At 35.8% G+C, this 23,940-nt stretch overlaps 1 long non-coding RNA gene across 1 annotated transcript; it reads right to left on the bottom strand.

Moving 5' to 3' along the window:
• Positions 1 to 12,908: 12,908 nt before the first annotated feature.
• On the bottom strand, positions 12,909 to 18,656 carry LOC140002025 (uncharacterized). The gene is made up of 3 exons (XR_011807881.1): positions 18,369 to 18,656; positions 17,490 to 17,587; positions 12,909 to 13,199 (listed from the first exon to the last, which is right to left on the bottom strand). It is a non-coding gene; the product is annotated as an uncharacterized lncRNA (long non-coding RNA).
• Between the last annotated feature and the right edge of the window lie 5,284 nt (positions 18,657 to 23,940).

Here is a 23,940-nt window from a genome sequence, read left to right as displayed (position 1 = left end):
AGATTGCATTCAACGGACCAAAAAACACATTGTATTTTAAGTTTTAACAATTGCAGTTTGGAACAAAATACCTATTCCATATCATTTGCAATGTTTTCCCATTTTAAGACATACAGATCTGACATATATTTCTGAGCATTATGAGCATCATAGGCTATGAATCTGTGAGTACCTACTATGAGTAGGCACCTACCTATATTCATAAAGAAAAGAGTGCAGTCTGTAGGAGGTGCCATGCTGACAGTTCTCAAGCACTACATTCTCTAATAAGAGCCAGTACTACTGCAAATAAAAGGTATCCAAAGAATAACTTCCCCACGTATTTTAGTTTCTGTGACCCATTTCCCACAAAGACAATGACACCATCTGAAGTACATCTTTAGTATTTCTGTCAAAGTGATTAATGTAGTTGGAGAAATATGGCTGAGCCTTCCCTGACAAAGAACCAAGTACAACCTTAATGAGTTTCCTTAATACTGCAGCTTGCTTAAATAAAATAGAATACAATTAAGCTTATTCAAATGTAAGATTAAATCAGAATGCCATCAACTATTGTTCAATGCAATGAAGTGTGAAATGTTTTCTTTTATGTTTGCTGGAAAAAAAAAAAAAAAAGTAGTTTTAAAATTAAAGGCATAAAATGGAGTAATGTAACACAGAAAGGAAAAGATAAATAATAGCTTCAGTTTGTAACTTGCATAATACAAGTGCATTTGTAGAAGGGAGAAAAGAAAAACACCTTGATAACCCTGGAAGTGTTCAAGGCCAAGTTGGGTGGCGCTTTGAGCAACCTGATTTAGTGGGAGGTGTCCCTGCCCATGGCAGGGGCATTAAATGATTCCATGGCTTTGAAAGTAGATGATCTTTAAGGTCCCTTTCATCCCAATGTATTCTGTGATTCTATGAACAACAAAGGAAAACAAAACCAAAGAAGGAAGGAAGGAAGGAAGGAAGGAAGGAAGGAAGGAAGGAAGGAAGGGAGGGAGGGAGGGAGGGAGGGAGGGAGGGAGGGAGGGAGGGAGGGAAGGAGGGAAGGAGGGAGGGAGGGAGGGAGAAGCTCAAGGGTGAGCTGCTCCATCACTGGGAGCCCATAGATTTGTGTGTGTCTAATTTACCTAAATAACCTCTAATCCAGTCCTCTTCAGCCCTGGGAAAGTCTTTCTCTCTCCAGGTTTTCTCTCTTGTTTCCAGGCTTGGTAGTGTGTGGGGGCTAGCCTTAGCAGGGAATCCTACTTTGAATTTCTGGGAATAAAAGGAGAACATGACTTTATTCATGTGTAAAGATGCAAAGAATAGGAGTAGGTGGAGTCATGTCACTATTGAAATGAAAAGGCAAAGAGATGGATAAAAGTGGAAATAAAATATTTTGAATCATGTATAAACTTTGACAGATACATCTGTCAGGAAAAGAGGTACCAGTGGGGTGTACCTGACACCTATTACTTCTTGTGCACTCATACGTTCATCTTTAGTTGAGATATCAGCAGACGGACAGAGATCAGAATATTTTGCATTGCAGTCAACATACCTTTTTCCCATTGACTTCAAGGGGCACTAAATTAAAAAGTTCATGTTGAAGTCTTAGAATATGTCAGGCATCTATTCCACCTAACATTGCTTTGGTTTATTTCAGATTTTTTGTTTGTTTGTTTGTTTAAGCAGTTTGCATAATAGAGATAATGTAGAATAATAATTATTCACTGCTTGTATTTTGGTCTGTGTCATAGTGATAGCAAACTCTAACTTTTAACCTGCTTTGGTATTATTTCTGCTTCAAAATTCTCCCTCTTGGCATCCTATAGAGACATTGTGGATGAAACACATTTATGAATTGCTAATTCATTCTGTTGCTATTTGCATTACATTCCTGTATACATATGCCTTTCACCAAACAAAGAATGTACTGTATGTGGTTAGTACAAGTTATTTCTTTTGAAAACAATGAACAATAATAAATAAATAAATAAATAAATAAATAAATAAATAAATAAATGAATAAAAGTAGGTTTCTCGATTGCACATTTACGGAAAAGAGATGCAACTGTTTTCTACTTTGTTTCCATATGCTAGTCATAACAAATACTATTTTCTGAAAGTATGTCTAGTGTTAATTTCTATGAACTTGATCTCAAACATCTAATTCCAATGTGTGGTACAGTTGTACATGAGAAAACTAATAGTATCTTGGATGAAAAGATAAAAATGTTGTTCAAAAGAGGCAGAAGTTGGGAATAACAGCATAAAATTATTGAAAAGGAAGAGAATGAAAAGAGAACTGGTGACTAAAAGGTTGACATCAGTTTAGGATTTCAAATGAACTCAATAGATTAGCAGAAAGATCTATGCGCTGGAATCATTACTGAAAAGAAAGCCTAATATTATGAGGGGAGATAGAAGGAAATCTTGTACAAAGCTGTGATGTTTTAAAAAATGCTAGTATTAAAATTAAAGAGTGGGAATGCAATGAATAATGTTTACCTTTTCCCCTTAACTTCTTTGGGCTCAGGTAGAGTCAAAATTTATTGAGTCCTCGGGTATGAGAGACTGATCAGAACCAGAAGGGTCTCAAGTGTCCCAAATATTTTACAAGCTGCGTACTTTGTTGCATATGATTTTTAAGGTAAGATTCGATATAGACTCCATATATTCCTTATCTGAAGGAATATAAACTACAAATAGGTAAAGATTGTAAAGCAATGGCATGACTGGTGTGTAAAGCATGCATTTATTTAGGAAAGGTAGAAGGAGGCCTAATTAGTAAGTGTAGAAAGTAAAGGAGTTCTGCTGTAATGCATTTCCAAACCAATCTCATAATTTGAAAAACACCACAAAATCTTTTTCCCTTATGAAACTTGTTTACCTTAACATGAACAGCGCTCACAGCCCCAGCACCATTTTAAATAAGAATATGTATCATCTAATTTTCTACTTTCAATGCAAAGGGATAAGAAAATATTCAGGACCTCCAGCTTATATTCAGACATTATTTATTATTAATGCTTAAAATGAGAAATATCCAGTGGAGAAGTGCTGAAGAATTTTAAGGTAGTTAGAAGTGTTGCAATTAAAAAAAATGAAAGTTAGTCACAGTTTTGAATGATGGCTTGTTGTCTAATGTGGAAGTATTTTCAATTGAAAAGTTCATTTTGAGTTCCACCTCTAATGCACTCTAGGAAGTTCTGCAGAGACACTATTTCTACGACAAATGGATTATGTGACATAGTAATCATTTGCTGCTTTCTTGCTATTGAAACCACTCTGAGCCCAAGAAAGAGATCAGAGAGATCCAGAAAACCCAACTCTGCTTTTGCAATGAACTCAAACTTACTGTTACTTTGATACATATGAGACTTTTTAAAGAAGTCTTAACAAAGTACTTCTGAAATAAAAATGACAGTTATATTAGATGTGATTAAGTAGGTAAAACTGATAGGAAATAAATGATTATTATGATAGGAGATAAATGAATATTATGATTCCTACTTACTGTTTTGTTTGATGTGGGGCTAGAAGTAAGATAGTTCTAAATAGAAGTTCTAAATATCCTTATAAGCTGTGCATTGCGATGCCAATTGTGCTACACATGCTTTTTTTTTTTTCCTTTCTTTTTAAGTGTTCATAGTTACAATCATTTCAATATTGTAAGACGAGGATTATATATAATTTATAAGGACCTAGGAGATGTGTTATGGGGGACAGATGTCACAAAACATCAATGATCCAGGTGAAATAAAGACCTCAAAGAGGTGTCTGCTGCCATCTTTTACTACCGTTTCACCTTGCTGTTCATCTTTTATCTTCCATCAGCTTTTCAACTGTATTCAGTTTTGGAGTTGTTTGATGAATTTTCTCTCTTGACCCCAGCATTTAAAGTAATGGACTAAAATGGATCCATGCCTGCCCAATCCACTCCTGCAGCCTCGCTGAGGGGACCATCTCTGTCTCATTCTTCTTTTGGCCTTCACCCTTCTGCAGCCACTCAGTGAGCTCACAATGAGTAACGGGAGAGACAGGAGGAAGCTAGTTACTTGCCAGAACCCTCCACTGGGTGCTGCTCCAGTGGATGCTGTGGGACAAACACATTGGACTCCCAGCACTTCATAGAGAAAGGACTTTGAGGAGTATGTCTTCTGATCTAATATCTATCATAAACCCATAGAAAAGTCAATGCCTTATAGCATATTTAGCCCTCACACCCTTTTCCTCTTTTTTGGATAGCAGCAGATACGCACATGTACTTTTCATTTCAGAAATATTTCCCCTGTACTTTCACTAAGTGCCTTGTTCTCCTGAGCTGATTTCTTTTTGCCTCATAAACAGCAGATTTTCTTGCTTCTCTTTCTTTGGACAAAGGTAAAGGAAAATAAGAAAAAAAAAAAAAAAACAAAAAAAAAACATATAGAAATAATACAGATTTTCTTTTTCAAGCTTTTGCCCTTAGCATAAATGAATTATATCAGCCCAAGACTATTCTTGTTTCTGAGTCCTAGCTTCGTTAGCATTACTGATGCATACAAATGCTTCTAGACCTGAGGGAACTTCGTTTTTTCATCTCCTACTATTGCAGTCTGAAACCCATTCTCAGTGTCTGAAACTTTGCTTTGCAATTGCTGTCCTCTGGCTATGGCATCTGTTGTTACAACCTTTACTAAATCCACCAATAAATAATCTTATTTCCTGTCAGTACTGGACAACTTAGAAAAGGGAGTAGAAGCTTCACTGCTAGAAGAAAAAAGGATGAAAGAGAAGCTAAGTGTTTGGGCCTCCATTGTGGGCTTTGCTGAAAGTTTGCTATGTTACTTTGGTGAGACACAATGCATCTTCGAGTTGCTTTCTTAGTAAAAATAAAACAAAAACAAAAACTGATATTCACAGAGGCTTTTGGATGACCATTTGCTTTTCTGCATGCAGAAATAATAGGACTTCACTTTGATGGCTACTTGTCATAAACTTACATTAACCCTAGAAGAAAACTGGTTGTACTTAAAAAGTACTGAACAACAAATAATATAACTATGAAAGTCATGTTCACCTGAAATACTTCTTAAAAAAAAAAAGAAAAAAAAGATTAATCATAAAATACTCTGAGAGGTTCAAAAAATATAAATAAAGACAGACTTTGCAAAGGTGTAACTAAGTCTTTGCAAATAAAATCATAGCATATGGTATTTATTTATTTATTTTGTCATTTATGTAATAAGCATAAAAGACCTGGGCTCAGGATCTATTGAGACTGAGATGCTATGAACACAAGATGTTCCTAGGTAGTAATGACAGTCCACCTTTAAGCTATCTGAAGAAAATCAAAAAGTCTCAGTTTTTACTAAGGAGAGCAACATAGCAAAGATAAGGGGAGCATTGGGCCCATAAACAAAAGTGAAAATTAGTGCCTCTGTGTTAAGAATGTTTTGTTTTGTTTTCAATATACATTTCAGTCAACGGACATTACACTCTCAGTCCTATAGTACTATAAGAATTGGCATGCACAATCACTGGTCCAGCAAGCCATGTTCTTTAATGTGTCTTCTGAATGAATCAGGGGCAGTGGTGTGTGACTGTAGAATAGCATACATGTACATACTGTCTATGTTTAAGCAACCTCCAACTGCCTTTCGTAGTAAAATAGGCTGGATGTGGCCTGCAGTCCAGTGCTTTTAACTAATGGTTCAGAGGGACAGCATGTACTGTTTGACCAGGGACTCTACATTTTCCATTTGGATATTGTGAGAACCAGCTGACCACTTGTAAAGAAGTTCCCACAGACCACCCTTGGCAGATGTCTTTGATAACAGCACATGATAACAGAAATTTCACTGTAAAAGGGAGTGTGAATCAAATATGCAAAGCTGTCTGAGAGAGTGTTTGCTCAAAAATGGTAGAATTAAAAAGGAAATTGACCATCAGCTATATTGAACATTAACTTAAGAATTAGAAAAAGATACAAAGAATTCTGCTTCTATCCTGATTGGATATGGTGAGTTCTATGTGGACTGAGCATTTTTTTCCATGAGATAACCAATCAAATTCATCAAATTCAGGAAAAAAAAAAAAAAAAAAAAGATTTTTTTTTTTTACCATTCCTTTTCCATTCTCCATCTTCCTCTATTTGCTGCCCTTCAGGCACAAAACAAAGTATGAAGGCCAAGTAGAATGGATCCAGAAAGTATCTGAGATGTAAAGACTTGACGATGTCTGGGAGAGGTTGAAGAAGACTAATGACAGACAAAAAATACAGACATACTCAGTGTTGAACAAATATTTTTAAATGTTGATCATACCTAGTCAATGTAATTGACCTCTGAGGAGAATTACTGTTCTTTTTTTAAGATGTAAGAAGGCCACAGATCTAATCTGTCTGGATTACAGATAAGCAATTTCTATGGTGACACACAGGAAAAACAATGTGAAGCAGTAGAGAAAAAAAAAAAAAAAAAAAAAAAAAAAAGGAAAATAAGGTATAGGAAAAGAAATAGGGTATAGGAAAAGAATTAAGTGAAGAGTATCCATGGATACATCATACTGAAAGAGATCTGCTCAACTGGACAGAGAAGCCTAGTGAAATTGTTACAATTAAAATCTTGTTACGGACAAAAAAGGGAAATCTAGCCTACATGTGAAGCTGTTAATTTATTTGAATCTGCTTTAACAGTGTAGCAAAAATGCAATATACATTACTGTTAGTCCATTATAAATGGACTAACATTCACTGTTAAAATTATCTATTCAATAAAAACTTGATCTTATTAGTAATATTAAAAACCAAATTTGCTATACAAGACAAATTTCCCAGTATCTATTCTGTTCCTTCAGTGCTGTTTTCACCTTTTTAGTATTCCTCTATGTCTGAAGCACATGGTTTTAACTGTGAAAGAGGCATAGAGAAAGTTTTTAGCATCCTGAGGTCTCTGCGGGGATGCCCATGATAGGAGGAGTTAGGATAGGTGGAGGAGTTTCTTCTTGCTTACCAGTCACTGGGCCCCAGCATAAGGGTTAAACCAGCAAAATCCAACTCAGACCAAGGTAAGGTCAGAGCACTGCTAGGTAAAGCATGTGATTTTTTATTGGTAGTGGAAAAATCGTATTTTCTAGGTATGGATCTACTTGCTACTTAAGAAATAGCCATGGAGCTATGATCTCCAGTATTCTTTTACGTTTTCTTGGCACAAAGTTCAGTGTCTTTTGTTTGTGTGTGTGTGTGTGTGTGATGTTTTTTGATAAAATTTTCTGATAGGTTAAACTGGAAGGAAGAATTTGGTTTATGTAAGAACTGAAGCAAAAGAAATAGAATAAAAACAAGAACTAGATGTTTCTCCAATGTCTTTCCTTTAGGGACAAATGTGAAAAATTTCATCATGTTCTCATGAGTTAGAAACTGCTGAGAAATGGAAGTCTGCATATATGGGTCATTGAAATTCTACAAAATGTCACTATGACATGAGAAGAAAAAAAAAAAAAAAAAAAGAAAAAAAAAAAAAGGATCCTGGAATTCAGACTAGGTTTTCCTAGATTTATTTTTTTTTTTTTTTTTTCAGATTTCCTGCTGAAGTAAGGATTTAATTATATGTAGCATGGGTATTTTCTGTAATACCATTCCCAGGTTTTGAACTACCAAGTTGTTTTCAAAGATGACTGCAGAATGGAATAAATGTACAAAAAATTCACAGCAAATGTGCTCAAGAACTGATGTTGGCTTGGTAAGGTTGTTGGACAACTGTCTTTGAATATAAGTGAGAATTGTCTTTGAATATAAGTGAGAATGCAGTTAGGTACACAGGTGTGGTGGAAGACAGTTCTTGCAAGACTCCTTGAGAGCAGCAGCCTTTTTAGCTTCAGACAGGTAGTCTAACTCCAGGGAACAAGCACTCAACAAATAGTACTGGACTTAGGGCCTCTCACCTCCCACCTGAAAACAGCAATCACTACCACTTTGAATGTCTGCTCAATAATGGGCACAATGAATGCCCGTTACTTTATTTTATTTTTTTCTCTAGTCTGAGTATCAAAAGCCCACCTTGCACACAGGAGTTGTTCTCTGCTGTTTTTCACAGCTGAGACCACTGCTTATTCCCTTCCAGACAGCCATGTATTAACATTAAATTCTGCATTACTGTAGGAAAGCTGATTTCACTAGTGGTCAGCAGTCTGAACCTGAAAGAAAAGATTAGCATAAACTTCTAGAATAAGAGCCCATGGGAATGTTCCTCTTCTCCTCCAGACCTGGTAGGTTTCAATAAACAGCACTGTCTTTTTAATGAGACATGTCAGACCAAGAATGCCATAATGTTGGGGTAATTAACATCTGGTTAAACAGATGGCCAAAGAACAACACTTCCATAAGCTGCCCCCAATCATATTATTATTATTCTTCACAATTCTGGCTACTATATGTATCAGCAGGATCCCCATCTTCTCACAGAGGAGGCTACAACACAGTAGAGCATAATCAGTGCCTCTGACCAGTAAGGATTTCATGGTAAGTGCTGTTTCAGACAGAAGGTAAAGGCAAAGCTCAGGGTACAGGCCTGAGTCAAGTATGCACTCTAGGAATAGCTTTTGTTAAAGAGAATAAAATGCTGAGGTGAGGTTACCATTTGCAAGGACACTGAACAAGGACACCGAAGAGTTAATTCTTGTTGGCAAATGGACAACTATGTATAAATTGCCCTAGAGGAAACTTATCCAGGAAATTAAAAGAAGTCTTCAAATAACTAGCAAGTGAGGTCTAAAGAAGCTGCAGCAAGAAATCCAGCTTATTTTAAGTTATGTTTATAAATCGGGTAATTGACTGACAGAAAACTGGATTTAGTATTTCAGTATTTTTTTTTCTAATCCTACGTTCAATATTCATCAGATTTTTTAGATATTACCTTTGTCAGCTTCTGTTATTGCAGCAACATTCAATCATTTGCTTGGAGTTTTGTCAGTTTGTGCCACACCAAAATGCAAGCCTTTAACCTTGCAGGTAATTTTAAGTCATAAAAAATATATACATGAAGTCACCCACAGGTTACACAGCACCTGAGTGGGGAACCCTTCTGAAACAGTGAGGTAAGTTTCGGATGATAAAAGTCTTTTGATGGCTTTAATCCAAAATCCTTTTTCAATTCTCTCTGAGTTATGAGAATGGGGGGGAAAAAAAAAAAAAATTCAATTCCCATTGCAAAAGTGATCCCAGGGCCGTCACGCTTCTGAGAACAAAGCTAGAGCAAAACCACCCACAGTTCAAAAACTTGACATGGGCAAGGTCCTAGCTGATACTTTTTGGAGTAGATTAGAGAGGATTAGAGAAGTGAGCGAGGTAGAATAAAAATAAGATATATTTTTTTTTTCTTTACGTCAGTTCTGAGCATGGTAAATTGGTACCTCTACGATTTTCACAATGCCAAATGAAACACCCTCCTTTCTGACACTTCACAATCCAAACGCAATCTGTCCAGCCTCAGCAGCACTTGCAGTCTATTGTTAGACTGCAGCTAGCGCTCAAAAGAAGGAACAAAAAGTGAAACTAAATACTGACATTTAAAGATTTTAAAATTGCTACTTGATTTGCTGTGTTGTTGTTGTTGTTTTTTCTTGTATTGTTTTTTTTTTTTTGAAGTGTATGATTTGGTTAATAAAATTTTAACACGGTTCTAATTCAGTATGACTTTCTTCCCATTGAAGAGAGTTTTGTACATCCTGTGTTGCAGTCACTAAGAAATGCTGCACTTGCATTCATCATAACTTGGTAACTAATACGAAGTTCAGTTCACAGATATGATATTCTTTTTTTTTTTTTTTTTTTTGTATTTGTGTCTAACCTATTTGATATCTTCAAATTGATTTTCACACTACTTGTGTATTTGTGAATTGTGTTTGTTTATGTGTATATATGTTAAACAAAGCATATCTCTCTCACAAAAACATATTGACATTTTTTTCTTTTTCTTTTTTTTTTTTTTCCCCTTTGCTGTCTGAAGATTTATTTCCATTCTATTTGTATTTCATTTCCTTAAAACTGGTGGAGACATAGGCTTTGCAATAAATGGAAGAAAAATATACTCTGGAAGGTTATATAACATCTAGATAACATACACAAAACTTGAGGTTGGTTAGAAGACCTACAGAAACATTTTTTGTTTGTGGGAATGTATTTAGTGCAAATCTCCTCAATTCTGACACCTGAACAAATATTTTGGTCTCCTAATCATCCTAGATTATTTATCCTGTAAGTAAATTAATCTTTCACTCTTGTTTGTACAAAGCCCATATATGTAGACATATATGTGAAGGATATTAAATGGAAATGATGTGGAATTTCTTCTTTTTCTACATAGGTTCCAAATTTGAATACACAGCTCTGTAAGGACTTCCCTGGACCTATAGACTGGCAGATTTTTCTGCATTACTTAAAATACCTTGGTGTGCATTCTATACCCTTACACCTATTAGATAATAGGTTCCCATGACTGACTCAGTACCAACATTGTAGGTCACTCTAGTGAAGGTGGGTTTACACTAAATTGAAATAGTTGAAGAGAGTTCCCAAGTCCCACTCTACTGACCCTCTTGTGGGCCTGGTAACCTCTTGCAGAAGAGTGATAATAATTGGTAGAAAAGCTGGAGGACACAGCTTTCAGTTATTTGTTTATGGAAGAAGATTCCCTATCAAGGGTACTGAGGGTACTTCCCTCTCAGCTGCTTCCATTCTTAGGAAAATAAGGATGATTGTAATCCAGCATTATCTCTGATATTAGCTATATCAAGTAATCAGTAGGGATTGTTGAGGATGTAAGGATGCTCACTTCATGTCACAAGGAACATCGTACTTAATTACACATAGACAACCTGATTGTTCATTAGGGCTTTGTGGCAGAGCAGCTCCCTTGCTGTGCTGTATTGAAAATCAGTCATTGACAATGGCCAGGAGCAGGAAAATCTGTAAAGATTACAGGAGTTAGGAAAGCATATTGTGATATTTCTGTAAGTGGCTCTGTGATTACAATTGCCAGTCAGATCCTTGCTACTATAAAGAGCTTAGAGGTGCCTTAATGAGTGAAGTGCAATATTCCTATTCTCTCTACTTCCATTAGAACTGGTACTGTAAACACTCAATGCTATATTGCAATACTATAGCTTTAAACCTGATGCAATCCTATTAATAGCAGCAAATAGCATTCATGAAATTTTCCCAGGGGGGGAAAAAATGGCAAAAAAAAAAAAAAAAAGACAAAAAGAAAAAAAAAAAAAAAAAACAAACACCTAACCCAAATATAGCACACACTATAGGAAATCAGAAATTTAAAATCAGAAAACCTGGAGCAATGCAGTGAATCATTAGGCCCAAATTATTTGTTCATAAGGAAGGAAAATCATCAGGATTTAAATAAGAATTCCAAATGTTCTTTTGTAATATATGCAGATTTCTATTGTGCCCACTTTGCAATGGTGTCATTATGCTAGAGGGAAACAAAAACAGATTTTAAATAGGAAAATAAGCCTTTTTTTTTCTTTATTTCTGCTTGGCTGAATACTTATATTTTGCTAAAATTCCCCCAGTGGGTGAAGTATGTGCATTTTAACTTTAATCTTCATCACAATAAGCTATGTTTCAAGCAGAGATAAATAACAGTCCATGTATCTAGCCATCCATTCATCCAAGTTTGTATACTAAATTCCTCATTAAAGGATCTGAGAGCCTGTTGACAGCCATAAAAGTATAACTATTACATGTTTTCTCATTCTGTCTTTTTCCATATCTACATCATTGCAATAGCAGTAATAGCAATGCAGTTATGATCCATTTTGCTGGATGGCTGGGAAAAATCAGATGGTACAAACTAAATAACTTATTAGAGCCTCTACTCATAAACCTGCTGAATAATACTTATACTTGGGGAGGTGTCAGCACTAATGCATAAATATTTTTCATCATCAATAGATTCACATATTGGCAGTCTTCACCATATTATCTGAGTGTCTCCATAATGCCTGCACACTTCTTGCTATACTAGGGTATTAATTCTAAGGGACTGTGGATCGGATTCCATTCTCACTCCTATTTAGGTGTTTTTTATTTTTGCAGCAGTGTTCAGTGAAATCATTTTTAACCTACATCTATCTTCACTGGAATAAGTTCCTAGTATTGAATGGATACGAATGAGAGAAGAAGGCCACTTTTTATATTATTTGATTACTCTCATGCAATATTATGCTTTTTTTTTTACTTATCTAGAAAATGATCTGAAAAAATAAAATGAAGTGTTCAGCTAACAATTAAAAATGTTATTTTGCATAAAACGAATCTGTAGGGACATGTATCCTACAAGGATTACAAAGATAGAACATAATGAATAACAACAAAACCAACAACAACAACAAAAAAACAGGAATAAAAAAAGGTACATTTCTTTTTTGTTTTTAATAACAAACAGTTATTAAAATATGTTTTGAATAAAATTATCCTTTGTTCAGAGGATGATAGTCATAGTTTAAAAGACATACAGTAATTTAATCATATTTCAAAAATATTTTGGGGTGTTTATTGGATATTTTTACAATTTATAATAAAGTTATACAAGAGAAGGACTGAAATTATGGAGAAATATATTAAATATTTCACCTGAATTACCACACTTCATTCCCACTCTCCATAATAAGTTTCATTGTATCAGTCAATTCAGATAATGGTAAGAAGTAGTAAAACAGAGTTTTGCCCTTTAACAAAGATATCCTTTGAGAGAAGTATGATATTTCAGACCATTGCTTTAGTGTAAGAGTACTGCATAATGCTGCAGTGAATGGAGAGAAGAAAGCATGACAATGAGGAACCAGGCAGGCAGTTTTGCCACAGCCTTTGTCAAGGGAAATGTAAAACAAATGAGCATATCTGTTCAATATCCATCAAATAATGAGAGTGTCATATGAGTTCTGGGTCTGTGTCGACATAGCTTGAGTAAAAGGTTAAAGAAATATTCACAGAAGGGAATGGTCACTTTTTTTTTTTTTAATATAATGAATGAGCAGAGTTATTCAAAACCATATTATACATTTCTTATTTCTATTGGTATTTACTTGTGTATATCATCCTCTTAGAAGGACAGAAACACATGGTTAAAATTTTGATATTTTAAAAGTGTAATTACCAAGCTATATTTGCCAGTAATTCCACAGTAATATTACAAAGAGATCAGTTAGAAAGCACAGATATGGTCCAGTCTCTGAAATAAAAAATAAATAAATAAATAAACATACAATAGTCTGACTGCATAGATATAATTCTTGTTGTTTGTTTGTTTGTTTTAATCTATTTATTGATTTTGATCTTTTGATTTTTTTTTTCCTCCAGAATCATGTTGGTTTTGACAACATTTCTCAAGTACAAGATACAGTTCTAAAACAGTCCAGATAAAGACTGAGTAGGTGAGTGGTGATGAACTAATTCAGGGAAAGCGATTGTTTTCACTTACATGGAAATTGCTTATCCTCCAGGCCCTCAGACCAGTTTTTCTCACCGTAGATGGTCTAGCTCATTACAAAAATTAATTATTTAATAGATGTCAACTTCATAACTATAGTCCTTTTTCAGAAATGACTATCAAAGTGAGAAAAGCTAAAAGCAACTCTTCTAGTAACCAATTTCTCTCCATCACAAATCATTATCATTGGGGAAGTAAATGTTCTCAGCAAAGAATTACAGTTTCTTTCTGTTTTACTTCTGATGAAGGTTTTAGACACCAAAACATAGTTATAAAGGATAAGACATAGTTTTCACTTTCTTTTGAAAATGTTTGAAATGTTTTTGTTCTGTTTACCATTTGAGTGGAAAAAAATAACAAAAAACAACAATTACAGCAAAAAGACAACTTTGCATAGCTTTCATGCTATTGAGAATTCTACTAAGCAAGTGATTGCTTTTTTTCTAGGTGGTGGTATGCATAAATCCTTTATCATAGTTCTTTGAAGCAAGACTACTTGCCTCAGTGCTTCTGCACAAACTCTGTGCTCAGCCTCTACGCAAACAAGAAGTTTTTCTCTCTTAAGTATTGGACCTAGAGGTTCTAACAAAGCAAAGGATCCAGAACAATGATTGTATAAAACAGAATATCATCATTTTAAAGTCATAATTGTAACAATGATTCCTCCAAAGTGCCTTCTTGGCACTTCAGTTATGTAAAAGATCTGCGATTTCATGTGATTACTGATTGGTTTACTGATTGTTTCCTTTATTTTCTGTGATACTGGATTGTTACAGTACTATTCTTGCTTCCTTCTTCTCCCTTCCTGCAAGTTCCATTCACTTTCTAAAATACAGAGTAAAATCATTTTTCCCAAAGATTTTTTTATCTTAACTATCTTTTACGGGGAAAAGAAAATCAAAAAAAAGTTTTGAAACATGAAAGAATTGGCAAAAATCTACCTAAGGAAACTTACAAGTAACAAAGAAACTGAGTTCTGAAAAACAGAACATCTTACTCTTCTCTCCTTCTCTATCCCAAACCCTTTCTTGTAGACTTTATTCTTCCTTGGCATAATTTCTGGTTTTAAACCTCAAATGGGATTCAACAGACGACTTTTGTTTCCATTTCATCAACACCAGCTCTGACTGACCCTCCAGAATGAAAATCAACAACCTACTGCATGATTGGTACATGAATTCTTATACAGTCTTTCCTTCATTAAGTGTCCTTGGCCTAACTCCCAGTTAAGCAAGCATCTTTTCCTACTTCAGAAAGCACTAACTGCACCAATCACATAATCCAAGACAATTTTTCCCCACTGTATTGCGTTTACATGGCAAGGGTTTGGTAGCAGCAGGGGCTGCAGGAATGGCCTCTGGGAGCAGAGCCCAGCAGAGCCAGCCCCAACCAGCTCCAAAAGGGATCTGATGCTGGCCAGAGCTGAGTCTGGGAGAGGTACTGGGTGGGCAGATTGAAGAAAGGGGAAAAAACTGACAGCAGCTAGGAGAGAGGAGTGAGAACCAGCTTAGTTCTCTTCTGCATCCCAAGGTCAGTGCAGAAGGAGGGCAGGAGTTGCTCCAGGCACACAGCAGAAGTTCCCCTGAAGCCAGTGGAGAGGCCCCTGATGGAGCAGGCTGTCCCCTTGCAGCCCATGGGTCCCACATGGAGCAGATCTCCACGCTGCATCCCATGGAGGAGCCCCCGGTGGAGCAGGTGGATGTGGCCTGGAGGAGGCTGTGGCCCATGGAGAGCCCCACAGGAGCAGGCCCCGGGCCAGAGCCTCGGGCCGGAGCTGCAGCCTGTGGAGAGCAGGGGATCTGGGGGGGAGATGCTGCCCACATGTGGGGGACCCATGCTGGAGCAGTTTGCTCCTGACGGATAGACCCTGTGGTATGGACCCATGTGGAAGCAGTTCTTGAGGAGCTCCAATGTGAGGGAACCCACATGGAGCAAGGGACAGAGAGTGAAGGAGTGGCGGAGATGAAGCGTTAGGGGCTGACAGCAGCCCCCATTCCCTGTTCCCCTACTCTACTTGGGGGGGAGGATGTAGAAGAAAGTGGATAAGGGGGGGATGTTTTTAATTTTTGTTGTTGTGGTTTCTCACTTCTCTAGCTTGTTAGTAATAGGCAATAAATGTTACTAATCTCCCTATGCTGAGCCTATTTTGCCTGTCACAATAATTGTTGAGTGATCTCATGTGTCATTATCCCAACCCTTGAGTCCTTTTCACTGTATTTTCTGTCCCTTTCCCTTTGAGGAGGGGGAGTGAGAGAGTGATTGTTATGAAGCTCAGCTGCTCACCTGGGTAAAACCATCACACCCACCCATAGCTAGCTGTAACTCATAGTCCTGACCCTGACTGTATGCCTTACTGCTGATCTCCCTGGCATTCTTCTTTGCTATATTTCTAGATCATACCCTGACAAATGAGTAGAATTGGCAGCTTGCTTCTGCATGGGTCCTTAAAAAGGGAAGTACACCATCCACCCTGCCCCCCCCCCCCTTTTTTTTTTCTTTTTATGTCCAGCATTCCATACAAGAAACAGCAGCTCACTAGGCACTGCTTTGGTGAAATTATTATTATTATTTTATTTTTATTTTTTTTTTTCAAATCTATAATACCACTACAGTGTGTTGTATATTCTCCTAAATCCTTCTCCAAGAAAACTGTGCTGGCTATGTAATGGAAATAGCTTGAGAAGCTGAGTAGTAGAGATTTGCACTTTGGGATGGAATAGCCTTACTAATGAAAAACTATGCAGACATTCTAGATGTGATATCACAAAATAAAGACTAAAGGCTATAAAGATTTATAAATGCATCATCAAGTTGGTAGTTTAGAACTGACAACCAACATATGAAAACAACTATAGTAATTTCAGAAAACTTTGAATTTGAACAAGTTTAGATCACATTCAATGTACACTAACTTTACGATGCATATTTTCAAAACTTTAAGCTGTTCTCATTCCCTTCTTTCTTCAAAACAGGATGATCAATAGCATGCAATGATGCTTTCATAACACACACACAAAGTCCAGTAGTTATATGTATATATACATATAAATATGTCATATATATGTATGTGGTACATATGTACGTATATATTTATGTATACATATATATATGTATGTTGCCTGTTGCAGAGAAAAACGTTGATTCTTGTAAATGACTAAATCTTATACAGCTTCCTGTAGGATACGTTCTGTATTCATTTTAGAGTGATACTGCTTGAGACTGATAATTCAATTTACATTCTGTGCAATGTGATTCCTAAATACCACATTTGAAGAAGCATGCTGATAAGCATGACATAGTTTTCTAAAAGGATGATAGCTATAGCATCTGTTAGTTGTCCCAAGATTATTTTTGATCATTATGTTTGTACAAAAAAACACCATACTTTTGGAAGGCAAATAGAAGTCTAGTAGTTTATAATGTCACCCAAAATAGAAAAGCAGCACATATCTCTACAACTGAAGAAAGAGAAAAGAAAAAAAAAAAAATGAAAAGAAAGAAAAAAAAAAAAAAAAAAGAAAAAATAACTCTAAGCTTTCTACTGAAGATGCTTTTTTCCCAGGTGGTCAATTGCACTTGTCATCTGTTATTTTGGAAAATGCACAGAATTTAATAGATGAGGTATATCAAGCTAACTACATTAGGAACATACCAGCTGTCAGTATGGCTTCAGCCCAACAGCATCTTTTGGGAAAAGCAAATTCCAAAATGCAGACAGTATACTATTAGTCTGATAGAATGATTATAAGTTTTGCCATCTGTTGCATATTTCACAATTAATTGTGATTTGTATCAACAGATATTTTCTAAAATCCACATTTTCTCCTTTATACAAGAAACAACAAAGCATAACAGCAACACATTGTCTGAAGAAATGATGTACCAATGCTGGAGCTAAATCAGATAAGTTTCACCCTAGTTTAACAAGCTAGATATCCAGGGTACTAATTACAGTAAATAGATCTTAAAATATCACTGTTAGTACAGAAAAATTACAAACCAGAATTACCTATCCTTCCTGGAGAAACTTACTGGTTTTGCTTTTCAGAGCTTTTCCAGTGTGTGGTCATACACGGTTTAACATTTCAGAGCCCATCAGTTCAATGCTGTTGGATTGTAATTAGAGGAACCTATTCAGTCAAAAACAAATGTAAATGCTACAAACATTACAAAATTCTCCATGAATAGACCTAAAGTATAGAGGAACTGCTTGCATATACAATTAAATACCTGGTTGACATGTTTAATATAAATACTGGCATGATGCTTCATATTTTTAAAGTGCTTTCATAAATACATTAATAAATAAAGTTTGAGTCCTAGTTTTCTCCCCACCTCTGCCCCCACCCCATATTCTCCACTTTGTTTGGTCTTTCTTTCTTTCTTTCTGTCTTTCTTTCTTTCAACATGATCCACATCTGTTACCAAGTGAAATGCCTGGTCTTAGCCTCAGTCAAAATTCTCTAATCTTGGCTTTCTGTCCATGACATTAAGACACTCTGTACAGGGCTATGGTTACACTGAGATTATTTAGAAATGGGATGAGATTTACAGAAGCAGCTTCATAGGCATACAAATATCAGATAATAGTAATACTGAAAGCATTTCAGTATTTTTGAAAGCATTTTTAGATGTATGGTATTATTAAAATTGTTTATTTCTTCCCATCTTAAACTAACACTTCACCTGAAGACATGCCCTCAACCTTGTCAAAAATGACTGAACAGGGCTTAAAGCGAAAGTGAAAACAACAGATATTTCATATTGCATAGGCCATAAGATGCATTCAAACAACATATAGCTTTCTCAAAGGCTTCTGTACTTACTAGCAGATAGAAGTTACCTTAGACATGTAGAAGGGAACTAGTGTCAGACCTACCTGATATACAAATAAGTCATTACAGCACTTACTTTGTGTGTTTTGTTTCAGCTTCCCAACCTGGTTCACCCCTCTGACTACTATCCGCTTTTGATAGTCCAGGATGGCAGAGATGATATTGAAGAGTGAAGCTTGAAGGCTATCAAACAGGACTTTAGGGGACTGGGACAATTAGTAGTTGGAACAGGAGTACAGGTCACGCTTTCCTCCATCCCTACAATAGCAGGGAGGAGTACAGAGAGGACACGGAAAGCCCACCTGATAAACAGGTGGCTCAGAGGCTAGTGCCAACACAGAATTTTATTTATTTATTTATTTTGACCACGGGGCGCTTTAGTGGGCACCTGGCCCACTAACTGCAGGTGGGTCCCACCTGTCTCAAAGGGGAAAACAGACACTAGCACAGGAGCTGGCAGTGCTCAATGAGGGGGCTTTAAACTAGGTAGGAAAGGGGATGGGGAGGGAATAAGGCTTGTTAGAGGTGTGCCAGGGAGAACAATGTCAGGGCCAGAGGAACAGGCAATGGCCCAGCTGAAGTGCATCTACACTAATGCATACAGCATACGTAACAAACAGGAGGAGCGGTAAGTCATGGTGCAGCAGGCTAGCTATGACTTGGTTGCTATCCCTGAAATGCGGTGGGACCACATTTCCAGTCATTTCCATGACTGGAGTGCTGCAATGACTGGCTGTAGGCTCTTCAGAAGGGACAGGCAGCACAGAAATGTTGGTGGTGTGGCTATCCTAGTTATCTTTCAGTAGTAATTGCAAAAAAATACCAGAACTTTGATTTACAAATACTAGTGATGAAAGAAGGGAAATCAGATGGGTGCATTCAGCCTTGGTGATATATTTTCTTGCTTGATTTTGTCCCTCCTCCACCTTTATTTTATCTCATTCTACTACAAGCATCTGGCTTGTATCTATATCCCAAACAAATCTATAAACAGAAAAACCTCTGAGTTGTAATACTCCAGAGACAAAAAGAGACAAAGACTTGTCTTCCTGGTATTGAAGAAATTATAATGTATGCTTCTTTCTCATAGCTTTATTAGCTGATTAACAAATGGAAAATGAAACAGAACTCTGCTGAGTCTAGCATAAGAGTGCCTTCACTGGACAGAAGGCTGTCCAGAGACAGAAGTCTCTGGAAAACCCAAGAGATAAAAATGAAGCCATCTTATCACAATAAAAGTACTCTTGCTCAGCTTGATGGCCATATCAATTCATGACTGCTCAGCTCATACGAGGCATTTGATGATATCTAGTACAAGTTAGATAGTTTGGTTTTGATTTTGTTTTTCACTGTTTAGCAATCAGTCAATGCAGCAAATGTTATTAGTTTGATAATTAATACTTAACAAATTCAGAAACGTGAAAAACAGACTTTCAATTTCTCAGGGAAAAAAAATGTTTTTTCTAAGACTTATGATGAAAACTGGACCTACTGACAGTAACAGGTTTTTTAGCATTTGCTGTGACAAGAACTTTTTAACAGTCCATTAATGCTAGAGCTAACTTGCCCAATAGGTCATTAAGCTATGTATGAAATTCTGTAAGAAATATAGAATTGTATAGGAAATATGTAAAGAAAACATATCTGTTCCTTTATAGTTTATGTTTATAAGGCATGTGATTGACAGGGTAAATTAAAAGTTTTGTCTTATTTTCACATAAGTTTCTGCTTCTGTAGATGTCATTAGGAAAAAAACATTCTTTTTATAAATACAGTCATTGGACCATCATCGTGTCTGAATCAATGTGAAGAGACATAATTACAAATACACAGCAGATTTTTGTCAAGCCAAGATATCTACACACATTTCAAATGAATTGCTAAGGTTATGGCATTGCTGGCATACAACCAAAAAGCTTTGGTTTTGCCCAGTGCTGTAGAACTATTTCATAACATTAATTATTAAACTGCAGCAAAAAAGCCCATGTATAGATATTTTTAAGAGAAAACATACAACAGATGTTGAATAATTTTACATTCTGATGACAAATTTGAACATTATAGACAATATTCTATGTGAGCAAGACACCTTCTGTCATGCTCTGCTTCTATAAGACATTTTTTATTTTCTATTGATTAGTGAAACATCACATTTTTCTTCTTAATTATCAAGGTCTTTAGACTAATATTTTAATTTTTGATCATTATTAAAGCTACCAGTCAACTGGGAAATTCATGTTTTGGCAACAGACTTCCCTTTCTCCTCACAGGCTTTTGAGTTCAAAGAGCTATGTCAATCATATTTTCAAGCCAATTACATTAATCTGGTTCTTTTGGATGCCCTTAATAGATTTCTGAAAATGAAAATACTTTACCATGCTAGGAACTGAATCCAGATTCCTTACTTGATCACAGTACCTGCCAGACACTTTGCTGCTTCTCACTCTCTCATTTTATCCTTTGGTGAAATAGTAGCTCAGGTAATGTTAATTTCCCTTCTCATACTGTAGAGAAACTCTTCTTATTGTTATTTATTTATATAAGTTAGCACAAGGTATTTTTATGACCAAGCCCCTTTCCTTACAGTACATATAACTTTCTGAAGGATACAAAAATGGAACATTCCATAACCACAGATTTTGTCACATTCTTTGAAATCCCCTGCAAAATAGAATAATGAATTTAGTTCTGTGACTTTTAAACTTTTCAAATGATTAATTCTGTCTTCTACACTTCTACTGTAAAAGCAGAAGGTATATTTCTAGCTTAGTAGAAGCTTTCCTTTACTTCTTATTTTCTAAAGAAGTAGGCAAATTTAATCCATCTGTAGTTTGGACTAATGATGTCTCTGTATAGATGTAACACCGGCAGTTATTGAGATTCTTTTCTGCAATGTGTTGGCAATAAATAAATACATATATACATACATACATAAAGTAAACAAAAATAAATAAACAAAGTAAAAGAAATTACAAAAACAAATTTACAAAAGTGAAACAAATAAAGTAAATAAACAAAAATCCTTTTTGCTTTGGTATATTTGATTTTTATAGATGCCTTTGTTTTGAAAACATCTTGTAAAAAAAAGAAAAGTAATATAAGCAAATAAAATTTTCTCATTCACTGTAAGCCTTGTAGCCTCACAAGTCATACTTAAAGTTAGGAAATAGTAAAATTTCTAGGTTAATAGGAATACTCCATAACTCTTCAGTTTTAGTTATGATGTTCAATATGGAGTCTCCCTTCCACTGATCTCATCATTCTCATTTATCCTGATTTTTTTTTTTACCCATTGAAATCTGAATGAAATTGAATTTCATTCATGAAATTTCTTCATTTCAGTGCTATGTCTTTGTCACAGAGAACTATTTTAGGATATGTACATCTATTGGCCAGGTAACTTAAAATAAAAGATTTGCAAAATAAAATGCAGAAGTCATTTAAATTCATTTCCCCTTTAAATAATCAAATGCATTAATTATTAGTAATACTATTACATTATATTCTTAAGCAGAAAGTTCTTGTGGTGCCTGCATGCTGTAGTCAGAATGAATTTTCCCTTTCTACAGTTTATTTATTGTATCTCACTGTTCTAGTCAGTCAAAAGATAAATGCAGTAGCAGGCATTGTTTACTTTTAAATACATGGCTCCAAAAACTAAAGGAATTTAATGCATGGCTCCCACTACATTTTGAAATGAGTCAGTTGCCCAGATTCCCTAGACAGAACTAGGAAGATTTATATATCTCTGAGTAGGATCAAAAAAAGTCAGCATGCTGAACAAGCAAACGGTAAATAAAACAAACTGTTGTAAAGTTTCCAGATGACTCTAAAATTTGGGCTGAATTTTGGGCAGTTACCTCTTATACTTGGATTCTTTAGAAATAAGCAGGATCCACTTTTTAAAACCACTGCTGGTGCTATCCTTTTTTTTTTTTTTTTTTTTTTTTTTTTTTCAGTAGATGCCAAAGGCATTTCTGCAGGGAAAGTTTACCTGGGCTCTGTGGTATTCTCAGGATGTGAATTCCTGTCTTCCCAGGGAGAAGCCTGAGCCCTGGCTATAACAGTAAAGTGATACCACTACACAGAAAACACAACATGTTACAGTCAAATATCACAAGCTAGAACAGAGAGGCAGAATCTCTAAGTAAGGAATCTCTTCATTGAGCAAGTGCCTGAGCCAGTAGGCTCATGCTAAGATATCTCTTAGGACTTTTGTCCTTGGTTAGACAATTCTTTAGATACTTACTGTGTAGTGGCTCAGTTTCAACAAAGACAGCAACAGAGATTATTGTCCCCCTTCTCTTCAAGCAACAGTCTTAGAGATTTATAAACTTGTATGGGAAATGCAAACTTGAACCTTCCCTTTACCTCTCATTGCTTTCCATCAAATCTTTGGAAATAAATAGTCGGAGGTGTCCTGAGTGAGATTCTTATAGCTCCCAGTAGAAATGTATCTAGCAGTTACAGCATATACTTTTTATTTTCTATATAGAAGCAAGCTCCATAAGCACTGCACCCTAATAATGTGGTTCCTCTGAAAAGCGCCAAAGTGCCTTTCCTAAGGAGAAGACTTGGGTCAGCATTCCACCAAAAGCTTACAGTCTGTTTTTTATGACCTATCCAGACCCATGTAAAACAAAAAGGGACCACCTACCCCAATCAATATATCAGCATTAGTGTATCTAGTGTGGCTTCTTAGTTTGTTGTCTCTATCCACCATAGGGGTTAAAAGAGTCTTAGTACAGTTTCATTTGCCAGTTGCAGTCCTTTATCATCACCATTGCTGCTCTGATGCCTCCATCCATATGTTGCCCAATACCAGTCAAGAGGTCAGTGAGCGCCCTTTCACACAGAATCTTGCCTGTTAAAGACAACTGCTTTGGTATTTGTTCCCAGAAGGAATAAACAGGCTGTTGAACCTCCTTTGTTTCACCAAGACATCATGGACAAAGTCTGCTTTTTATTATCAAAACCGTATTTTGGTGTCCTATACATGCTGTCTTTAAAATGCTACTACTCTGTGTTATTTACTCATTGATTGCTAAAGAGCTACCAATGGATAACAAAACTTCAAACACAAATTTCAAATAATTTCTACATGCTTGCTTCTGCATCCTTGCCTCAGTATGTTTAGAAGTAAATTTTTGCAAATGAACAGAAAAGACTGGTTGTGACTATTCATAGAGCTACTATTTGTAGAAACTGCTATTTTTAGAAATCCCACTGTATGCATTCTTCTGAGCAGTATCTGCAAGTGCCAATCTAGTTTAAATGTGAAGCTGTGTATTACCCACTTAAATAACAATGACTGGCAGGTAATTCCAATATTCGTGGCCTTTTTGTTGAATAAATATGTATTGCATATAATATGTGTGTGAAAATATTTATTTTATTTTATATTTTATTATACCTTTAGAAAGTGCTATAGCATTATTTTTTCTTTATATAGGATAGAACTTGTATGTTCTTGGAAACTTATATATGGTAGAGATCTTCGGGATATCATCATTATGTCAAGTACTGAAATTATAAAGATGTCCAGCAAATCTAAGTAAAGTCTCTTTGGTGTAGATGATAGCAGCTGGAGTAGAACTGCTGAAGCCAAATTTATGAAAGCCCTTGACAGGGCAGTGAATATATGCTTT

This window comes from Anas platyrhynchos, chromosome 3 (genome assembly GCF_047663525.1).
Source record: "Anas platyrhynchos isolate ZD024472 breed Pekin duck chromosome 3, IASCAAS_PekinDuck_T2T, whole genome shotgun sequence".
In the NCBI taxonomy this organism is placed as follows: Eukaryota; Metazoa; Chordata; class Aves; order Anseriformes; family Anatidae; genus Anas; species Anas platyrhynchos.
Note: the sequence above shows the minus strand (reverse complement) of the source record. Positions and strands in the feature narration are given on the sequence as shown.